General features: G+C 41.6%; 1 pseudogene; it reads right to left on the bottom strand.

Moving 5' to 3' along the window:
* Positions 1 to 240: 240 nt before the first annotated feature.
* LOC148025514 (putative lactoylglutathione lyase, chloroplastic pseudogene) lies at positions 241 to 579 on the bottom strand (annotated as a pseudogene).
* Positions 580 to 9,518: the final 8,939 nt, after the last annotated feature.

Below are 9,518 nucleotides of genomic sequence, written 5' to 3'. Positions count from 1 at the left end.
TAATACTAGCGATTCTACCATAGAATTGATGCCATTGGGACTGTATCTGGAGGTAGTACAGAATGCAAACTTAGAGTTGGAGCGTGGTCTTGGGACTCGAGATCAGGAGAAACTTTTCGAGTAGGGGCTGGAGTGGCAGAGCGCTACAGGGCAGCTGGTGCGTTATCAAGTATTGGGAAGCAGTCCGGGGGCAGGATCTCGAGATGGTCTCTCAGTTCTGGTGCTGACTTCATGTGATGGTTAGTGGGCCAGTTCATGTGTAATTTTACCACCTACTTCATGAATAGCTTCTGCAATCTTATATACATCATCTGTTCCCATAGCAATCTGGGCATAAGCATTGCCTTTGGAATAATCAGTAACACCATAATTGTACGTCAGCTCCAATACAGTTGTTTTATCCTCAGGGCCATAGCCTAGCATCGCAATGGTGTACTTCTGTTCTGGGTTGTCACGAGTCCGAAGCAGTTGCATACCAAAGGATTTTTTCATAGAAATTAATGGATTTATCCAAATCTCCAACTCTGAGCATGACTTGGCAGAGAGGCTCTGGAGTGGGTCCTCGCTCATTCTCAGCATCTAACGGCAGCAGTAGCATGGTGAAAACTTTACAGGAAAGGGTTTTGAAGCTCTTTAACTTGGAGCTTATAACTGGTTTGCTCTGCACCAGGGCTGAAGCTTAGATCAAGGCTTCAGAAGTATTTAACAATACATATACCACAATAGCCTCTCGAGATCAAAGAAATCACAAAGACTGCTATTGAAGATATGGTATTTATCTGAACAGAAGACATGTGTGTTGCCAAAATAGAGGCTGATGCTATTATTTCCCCTTTGATGTTACCATTGATTAGGATCCACATTTTTCAGCTCTTCTGAAATAACAAACACAGCAAGAGGAGCAAGACTTGACAACTTAAAACAGAGGTAACTTGAGGTAGCACTCTGAATTGCAGAAGCAGCACATTGTTGCTACACAAACATATGACAAGTTCACGGGTTATTCAAAAAGCACTTGTAAACATGTGCTAGGGCACAATAGAGAAATGCAGAGCAAGAAAGAATTGCAGTTTTTCTCATGGTTCTCAGTGCACACTTGAAATATACATGTCATGTATTCTTGGCTGAACAGTGCTTAGTTTGGCACTTCAAATACGGATACTTGCAAATCTGCCACAGTGGGTAATATCTGCAGGTGCAGTGGCTACAGACCCATTGTTGATGCATGTAAAATCCTTGTTGGAGACAAATTCTGCAGCAACAGTGAATGTATCAAGTGAAACTTTAATATCTGTACTTGATGTTCTCTTATGCAAAGTTGTTGATGCATTGTAACTGCAGTTGAATGGAAACATAAGCACATGCATTTTTACATTAAAAACTGGTTGCATTACAAGTTATTGAAGTATATTGCCTGTGGCATTTTGGAAAATTGACTGGTTTTGCAAAGCTTAAGGCTTTAAAATGGCAAACACAGGAGAGAAGGATACTATCACTCAGATAGTTGGTGAGAAGCTGGACTATAACAATTTCGTTCTATGGAAATTCAGGATGTCTAATTTTTTAATTGGAAGAGGCTATTGGGACCTAGTCACAGGTCTTGAAGATGAGCCCAAGCTACCGGAAGATAGACCTCCAACACAGGATCAGTTGAAGGCACACATGACTTGGTTGGAAAAGGCCAGCAAGGTCTTGCATTGGTTGTCACTATGTGTGTTAGACACAAAGGCTATGCAAATTGCAAATTGTACTTTCCCAAAAGCTGCTTGGGACTTATTGATGAAGAATTATGGGCATGTTACTCATGCAAGAAAGACACAACGGAAGCAAAAGTTCAGCCACATATCCAGGAATGGAAGGTCTATTGAGGACTATGTCAATGAGATCAGATCCATTGCAAAACAACTAGGATCAATTGGAGCTGAAGTTGAGGATGATGATTTGGTAGCAACTACCCTCCATGGACTTGGACAGGAATATAAGCAGTTTGATACTTCCATTTCAGTGCGTCAGGAGCAGCTTGACTTTGATGAACTTGTAGCACTTCTTTTGCATGAAGAAGTGAAACTTGGACTTAATACAAGTTCCAGTGGGTCTAAAAACAGTAGGGACAATGTCTTCTACTCAAATCAAAGGGGTAGAGGTGGAAGAGGAAGATCAAATTTTCGAGGAAGAGGTGTTGGAAATGCATATGCAGCCCGTGGACAGCAAGCTACTGGATGGAAAAATAGGCAGCCTCAAGCAAATAGAGGTGCCTCAAGCAAATAGAGGTGCCTCAAATGCTCGTGGAAGAGGAGGTTATTCACTTAGAGGAAGAGGCACTTGGCAGCAGCCTCAAATGAATTATGGAAAACAATCAAATGCAAATAAGGATTGCCATTATTGTGGCAAATACAGGCATGTAGCTAAGGATTGCTACAAAAAGCAGAATGATCAGAGAGCAAGAGGGAAGCAACATGGTAATTATGCTTCTTCTAGTGGTATGCAGGAGGATGACAGGTTGTTTGCAATGCAACATGTGAAGAAAGGGTTGCCTGTACACGACAAAGCAGATGATGTATGGTATATAGACTTAGGGGCATCTAACCACATGACTCCTCATGGAGAGTGGTTTGACACTTTGGTAGAAGGTGCTCATGGATATGTTTGCACAGGGGATGATACGCAACATGACATTATGCATACATGTACTGTTCCCTTGATGATGCATGGTGACAGGAAAAAGAGTCTTTATGATGTATTGCATGTACCCTCCATAACCAAAAACTTGCTTTCTGTGGGACAAATGGGTGAACAAAATCTACAAGTTAGATTCAATAGAGATGGATGCTACATTGAAGAGTATGGTCAAGGATGCAAACTCATTGCTAAAGGCAAAAGAAATGGCAGGATGTTTACATTGGATACGAAAATTCCAGCATTGAATGCTGCAATAAGGGACATTGAGATATGGCATAAAAGGATTGGACATGTAATGAAGAATATGCAGCATAAACAAGTTGTACTTGGACTTCCTAAGTTCAAGCATGCGGAATTGGGACATGTATGTCAGTCTTGTCAATTTGGAAAGCAATCAAGGCTTCCATTTATGAGGCATGTAAGCACTACTACTAGACCATTACAGCTTGTACATTCTGATGTATGGGGACCCTCACAGAATGCATCTCTTGGGGGATCACATTACTATGTGTCATTCATAGATGACTATAGTAGGTACACATGGTTGTATGTGCTAAAGCACAAGAGTGATGTGATGGATGTTTTTCAGGATTTTAAGAGACATGTGGAGAAAGAATTGGCTTGCTATATCTCATGCTTGAGATCTGATAGTGGTGGAGAATATGTTTCTAAAGACTTTGATCACTTCTTGGCAGCTCATGGAATTAAAAGGCAATTGACATCCAGGTACACACCACAACAAAATGGTGTGGCAGAAAGGAAAAACAGGGTGATCATGGAATTGGCTAGAGCCATGTTGAATGAGAAAAGCCTACCAAATGCATATTGGGCAGAGGCTGTAATGACTGTAGTGTATGTCATGAATCGTACACCAACAACAGGTATACATGAGGTGACTCCTTATGAGAGGCTTTATGGGATAAAGCTAGACATCAGCCATCTTAAGGTTTTTGGATGCTTGGCATATGTACATGTTCCAGATGAAAAGAGGAGCAAGCTCGATCCAAAGGCAGAAAAGGCAATTTTTATTGGGTATGCACAAGATAGGAAAGCGTACAAATGCTACAATCCTTCTACTCATGAGACATTGATCTCAAGAGATGTGGTATTTGATGAGCTGAAATCATGGCATGAGAAGAAGATCACTGTGATGAATGATGAGGATGGCTATCACGAGCCTTATGTACATGTAGGTACAAATGAAAGTGCATAAATTTCTGGGCCTTCTAAAGATGCTACTACATCAGTTAGTCCTTGGATAGGTAGATTGAGGACTTCAGCATCTTTGTCCACTGACACGGGTATGTCAGTGAGGGGGAGAGATGTGGATAAAGGCAAAGGAAAACTTGATGATGTTACTGGGCCACTCACCTGTGGTTATGATTCACCTGGTACTGATAGCTTGGATAGTGAGTTTGGTATTCCATCAGTTGTTACTCCTGGTGTGAGACATAGATATATACCACCTCACGAGAGAGGAGAGTCTCATACTGCACCTCAGTTGAGGAGATCAGAAAGAGTCAAGAAGCCTATGGATAGGCTTACATACAGTAGTTACACAGTGAGACACTATGCATATATGGCAAAAGTCACTAGCTTCAAGGAACCCACAAAGTTTTCTGAAGCTATTTTGGATGATCATTGGTGTAAGGCAATGGATAAGGAATATTCAGCATTGGCTGAAAATGACACTTGGGATTTGGTTGAATTGCCTGAAGGAAAAATGGCTATTGGTTGCAAATGGGTATACAAAGTGAAATGCAAATCAGATGGCACATTGGAAAGGTACAAGGCAAAACTTGTGGCAAAAGGGTATGCACAACAATATGGTCTTGATTATGAGGAAACATTCAGTCCTGTTGCTAAAATGGCAACCGTGAGGACAGTGATTGCTTTGGCAGCATCTAAAGGATGGAGTATGTATCAGATGGATGTGAAGAATGCTTTTCTCAATGGTGATTTGGTTGAGGAAGTATACATGGATCAGCCCGAGGGCTATACACATCCAGATTTTCCTACATATGTGTGTAGACTGAAGAAAGCATTATATGGGGTGAAGCAAGCACCTAGAGCTTGGAATGCTAAGATAAGTGCATGCTTACAAAAACTTGATTTTACTATGGGCAAGGCTGATCATAGCCTATTCACAAAGAAGACAAGAGCTGGTTATGTAGTATTAGTCATCTATGTGGATGACTTAATCATTACAGGTGATGATGTCACTGGAATTGGAGAGATCAAGGAAATGTTACATGCTGAATTTCAGGTCAAAGATTTGGGAGATCTGAAGTATTTTCTTGGGATTGAGGTTATCTCTACATCTAATGGTACTTGGTTGTTGCAGAAGCAGTATGCACAAGATATGTTAACCAAGTATGGTATGTTGGATTGCAAAGCATTGAGCACTCCATTGGAACAAAATGTTAAGCTAATTGCAAATGTTGGACATGAGATTGAGAATGTCACTATGTATAGACAAATGGTGGGTAGCCTGATTTACCTTACCATTACTAGACCGGATCTTAGCTATTCAGTTGGACTGATTAGTCAGTTCATGCAGAAGCCTATGAAGCCACACTTGGATGCAGTGAGGAGGATCTTGAGATATGTAAAGGCTACATCAGATTATGGTCTATTCTATAAGCATGGTAAGCCTTTGGAGCTTACATGATATATAGATGCTGACTGTGGGCAGGAAGTACCTATGACAGGAGATCTACTAGTGGATATGCATTTTCCCTTGGTAGTAGTATGATCAGCTGGAGCAGTAAGAAGCAACCTACAGTTGCACTCTCTAGTACTGAGGCAGAGTATAGAGGTGCTGCACTAGCTGCATGTGAGGCAGCATGGCTCATGAAGCTTCTTGATGATTTAGGCATGTAGGAAGTCCGGCCTATCACACTCTATTGTGACAACATGAGTAGTGTGTTCCTAGCCAGTAATCCTGTCTATCATGCTAGGACTAAGCACATTAAGGTACACTATCACTTCATCAGGGAAAAAGTGATTTGCAGGTGACATTGATTTGGTCCACCTGAGGACAGAAGACCAAGTTGCAGATATCTTTACCAAGTCATTGGGTAAAGATAAGTTTGTGTATTTCAGAGAGCTACTTGGAGTCAAGTATCCTACTTGAGCTTGAGGGGGAGTGTTGAGACTCAAGCTCATTTTTCTTCTGTCAGTTGTTTACCTTAGTGAATAAGGTTAAGTCACACTGACTTAACCATGATTAGATTTAGGTCAGTTTATCTTTGAGTGTGGATTGTACATACAGTTGACTTGTGAGTGACTGTGTGTGGATAATGGAGAATGAACTGAAGGGAGCTGTCTGCTACCCTTGGGCCTGAGCCTTTGTCTCTATCTCTTTTTTTCCTTCTGAACTCTAATACCTAGGTGTCCACGAATGTTTGCTCGGAATGGATTGGCTAATACCCAATGATGCCCACATCCACTGTGGAAAGGGCCAAGTCTCCTTCCGAAATTCTGAAGGGGAAGTAGTTACAACTCAAGGAGAGGCTAATAAGCCAAAAATGCAGCTGGCAAAAGCAACACGGATAATAAAAGGAGTTAGAAAGGGCCTACCTATCTATCTGATTAAACTGAATAAGCTAGATCAGAATCAAAAATCTGGGAAAGAACCTTCGTGGTTAAAGGAATACGCAAACGCATTTCCTGAAGAGCTGCACCAGGAGCAAAGAGGCCATATAGGATGTTCATCCCTAAAGCTATTGAACTGAAAGAGCAACTCAAGCAACTGTTAGAGCAAGGCTACATCTATCCCAGCAGTTCGATATGGGGAGCTCTAGTGCTGTTCCAAAAGAAGAAAGATGGAACACTTCGTCTATGCATTGACTACAGAGGGTTGAATCAATCAACCATAAAAAATAAATACCCCATTCCAAGAATAGATGAATTACTTGACCGTCTTCAAGGTGCGAAGATCTTCTCTAAGATAGATCTCAGATCTGGATATTATCAGATAAGGATCAAGGAAGAAGATATCCCGAAGACTGCATTCAGCACAAGGTATGGACACATTGAATTCCTATTGATGTCATTTGGGCTAACAAATGCTCCTGCTACCTTCAATAGGTTAATGCAGGATATATTTAGGCCCTATCTTGATGACTTCATACTCGTCTTCTTTGACGATACCATAGTCTACTCTAAACAGGAAGAAAATTATGAACCCCAACTTTGCATTGTTCTTGAAACAATGAGAGCACACAAGATTTATGCCAAGAAGAAGAAGTGTGCCTTTTTCAAGCGACAGATTGAATATTTGGGATTCATTGTATCAGCAAAAGGGATTTCAGTAGATCCAGCTAAGGTCAAAGATGTTCTGGAATGGCCAACACCAACTTTTGTCAAAGAAATACATAGCTTTCTTGGATTGATAGGATGGTACAAGATTTTCATCAAAGATTATGCTTTGATTGTAGCACCTCTGACTAACCTACTAAAGAAGAAAGTAGCAATTGTATGAGCTCAATATGAGACAACGTCGATAGATCAAGTGCTGGAAGAATATGATTTTGAAATCAAATATAGGCCTAGAAAAGAGAATGTAGTTGCTGATGCACTTAGTCGCAATGCATTTCTAAACTCTCTTATTTTGCAAGATCCATCAACATCAAGATCTCTAGCCACAAAGGTATCAATGCTAAACAACCCAATTCTTGAGCTAGCTCTAAAGAGGAGGCGTGTCATGACCCAGTCTACCAGAAATTGCTAAGGGAGATCCCCATCAAGGATCAAGACCCGAAGCTAAAGATGAAGTATCAAGAATTCTCTATTAGTAGCGGACTTGTCTACTTTAGGACAAGATTATGTATCCCTGCAAGCCATACTCTCAAGAAGAAGATTCTCTGGGAAGCCCATGACTCCCCTTTCTCAGGACATCCTGGCAATGCTAAGACCCTTAATGCAGTCAGGAAGAGCTATTATTGGGATAGGCTCAAGGGTGACGTCCCAGCTAATGCTTGAGTTAGGGATTAAGATACCCTAAGGTAAATCCCAAGGGAAAAGGGCAAGTTAAAAATTAAGTTAACTTACCAAGATCATTTGCTTGCGTAATCTTGTTTGAGATTATTGGGATCTCGCCAAGTTGCGAAAAGTCCCAAGATTGGATGCTGGGAGCATCCAGGAAAAAAGGAGTCACATCTTAGCACTCGGTTGTACAAATGACCTCCGAAATGTTCGTGCTTGTACTTAGGTACATTATTTGATCTCTTTGCTCAAGGAAATAATTCAAGGAAAACACTTAATGCTTTAGGTTGAAAGCCCGGAGAGGGAGAGGCAAGAACAGTTACCTCCGATTGTCTGCCTGGCCCTATCCAAGGGGGTTGTTAGCCGTGCCGAGTATATGGACGTAACCCACCGTGAGAGGTCTCTCCATGGATGCTGCTTGGAGCGGGAGGACGCTTGGGTGCCAGGGGAGGCTCTAGCTATAAATCCCTTGTCTCCGGATCCTGCACAAGAGGCCGACGTGACTCGAGATGGGATCTCGAGGCTCGTGTACTAGTCAACGGGCGGAACTTGGAGCAGCAATCTTGTAGATTGCTGGGATAGCCTTTGGGCGTGATATTGGATGTACTCCAGGATTTTGATAAATAAAGAGCAGTTATTGGAGAAAAAGGAACTTGCTTGGCATTGTTTTTGTGTCAGTGCCTAAGTTGTGTGAAAGAACCCGTGATTAATTTGTTTAATTAAGGAAGCTGATTTTGCATGTCAAAACGTAATGTGTTAGGTAATTAGATAACTAAAGCAAACTGAGGAAAGTGCGGTGGATGTGACTTAGGTCCATCCTACGGAAGGATGGTCCTGGTTAGCTGGGAACTTTTCTCAAAAGATGAGATAATAAGACTATGAAGACCTAGTGTCAGTAGATGTAGAATCTTGGTTTATTTTGTTTTAGGGAAAAGGGATGGGACTATGCCGTATGGTAGAGAGGTTGAGCTCTGCATCCCTCTTGTTTCCCATTCATCATGAACCAAGTGCGGCATGAAACCACTTCGACTTTGTTGTTCCTATGCAAAGTGGTACATCTAGAGCTCGATGCTAGCTTCTTCCTAGAGGCTTTGCTGATAGGAAAGGAACCCTGACCTCAGGTCAATCCCAAGTGGGAACGGCCAAACACTTCTGCTTGGGGCAGACTCAATAAGACCTAGATCGCAAACCCTGTGTCATTCCTTCCGAGTGCCAGGCGGAGCCTTCTAGACCCTCCTCCCAATGGGCTGCTAAGACGTGTCCCACAAGCAGACAAGCGGGCACGTTACACCTAAAGGGAAATTGCTCTCTTGGAAGGAGTTTCGAGTACCCTGTCTTCCCATCGTGATTCTTGTGATTTCTCTATCAACTACCTCCCTATGTGGAAAAAGGTTGTGAAAGTCAATGAAAAGCATAGGAAACTTTGGCACAAAGGAGTGCTCCAAGAGAAGAGAAGGCTTGCATTCCAAGCTCTGAAATGGCCCCAAAGTGCAAACTTTCCCAAGTAATCGAAAAGATTGCAACCATGGAAAGAGGATCAAGCAGAGATGTCACCACTAACACCAATGGGTTGTTGGGTATAATTGCTAATTCAACACTCCAAAACCAGATACCATTATGGTGTCTAGCCCTATGAATGGATCAATAAAGGATAATCATCATAGAAAGAAATCATACTTTTGCATTGCGTAATTTGCATAGCTAGAAAAGTAATTGTAAAGATTGAATCAAGTTCATGATGATCATGATTTTCCACAAATTGATTAAGCATCTATGGATTGTCGCAATACTAAGCTGATTATTAGGCATGAATTTTTGTGAGTGCATCTTAGGTTACCAATATATTTATA

This window comes from Lygodium microphyllum, chromosome 14, assembly GCF_053477565.2.
Source record: "Lygodium microphyllum isolate KBCC chromosome 14, Lygodium_microphyllum_v1.1.10, whole genome shotgun sequence".
Taxonomy (NCBI): Eukaryota; Viridiplantae; Streptophyta; class Polypodiopsida; order Schizaeales; family Lygodiaceae; genus Lygodium; species Lygodium microphyllum.
The sequence above is the reverse complement of the archived record's forward strand: the minus strand, read 5'-3'. Positions and strand labels throughout refer to the sequence as shown.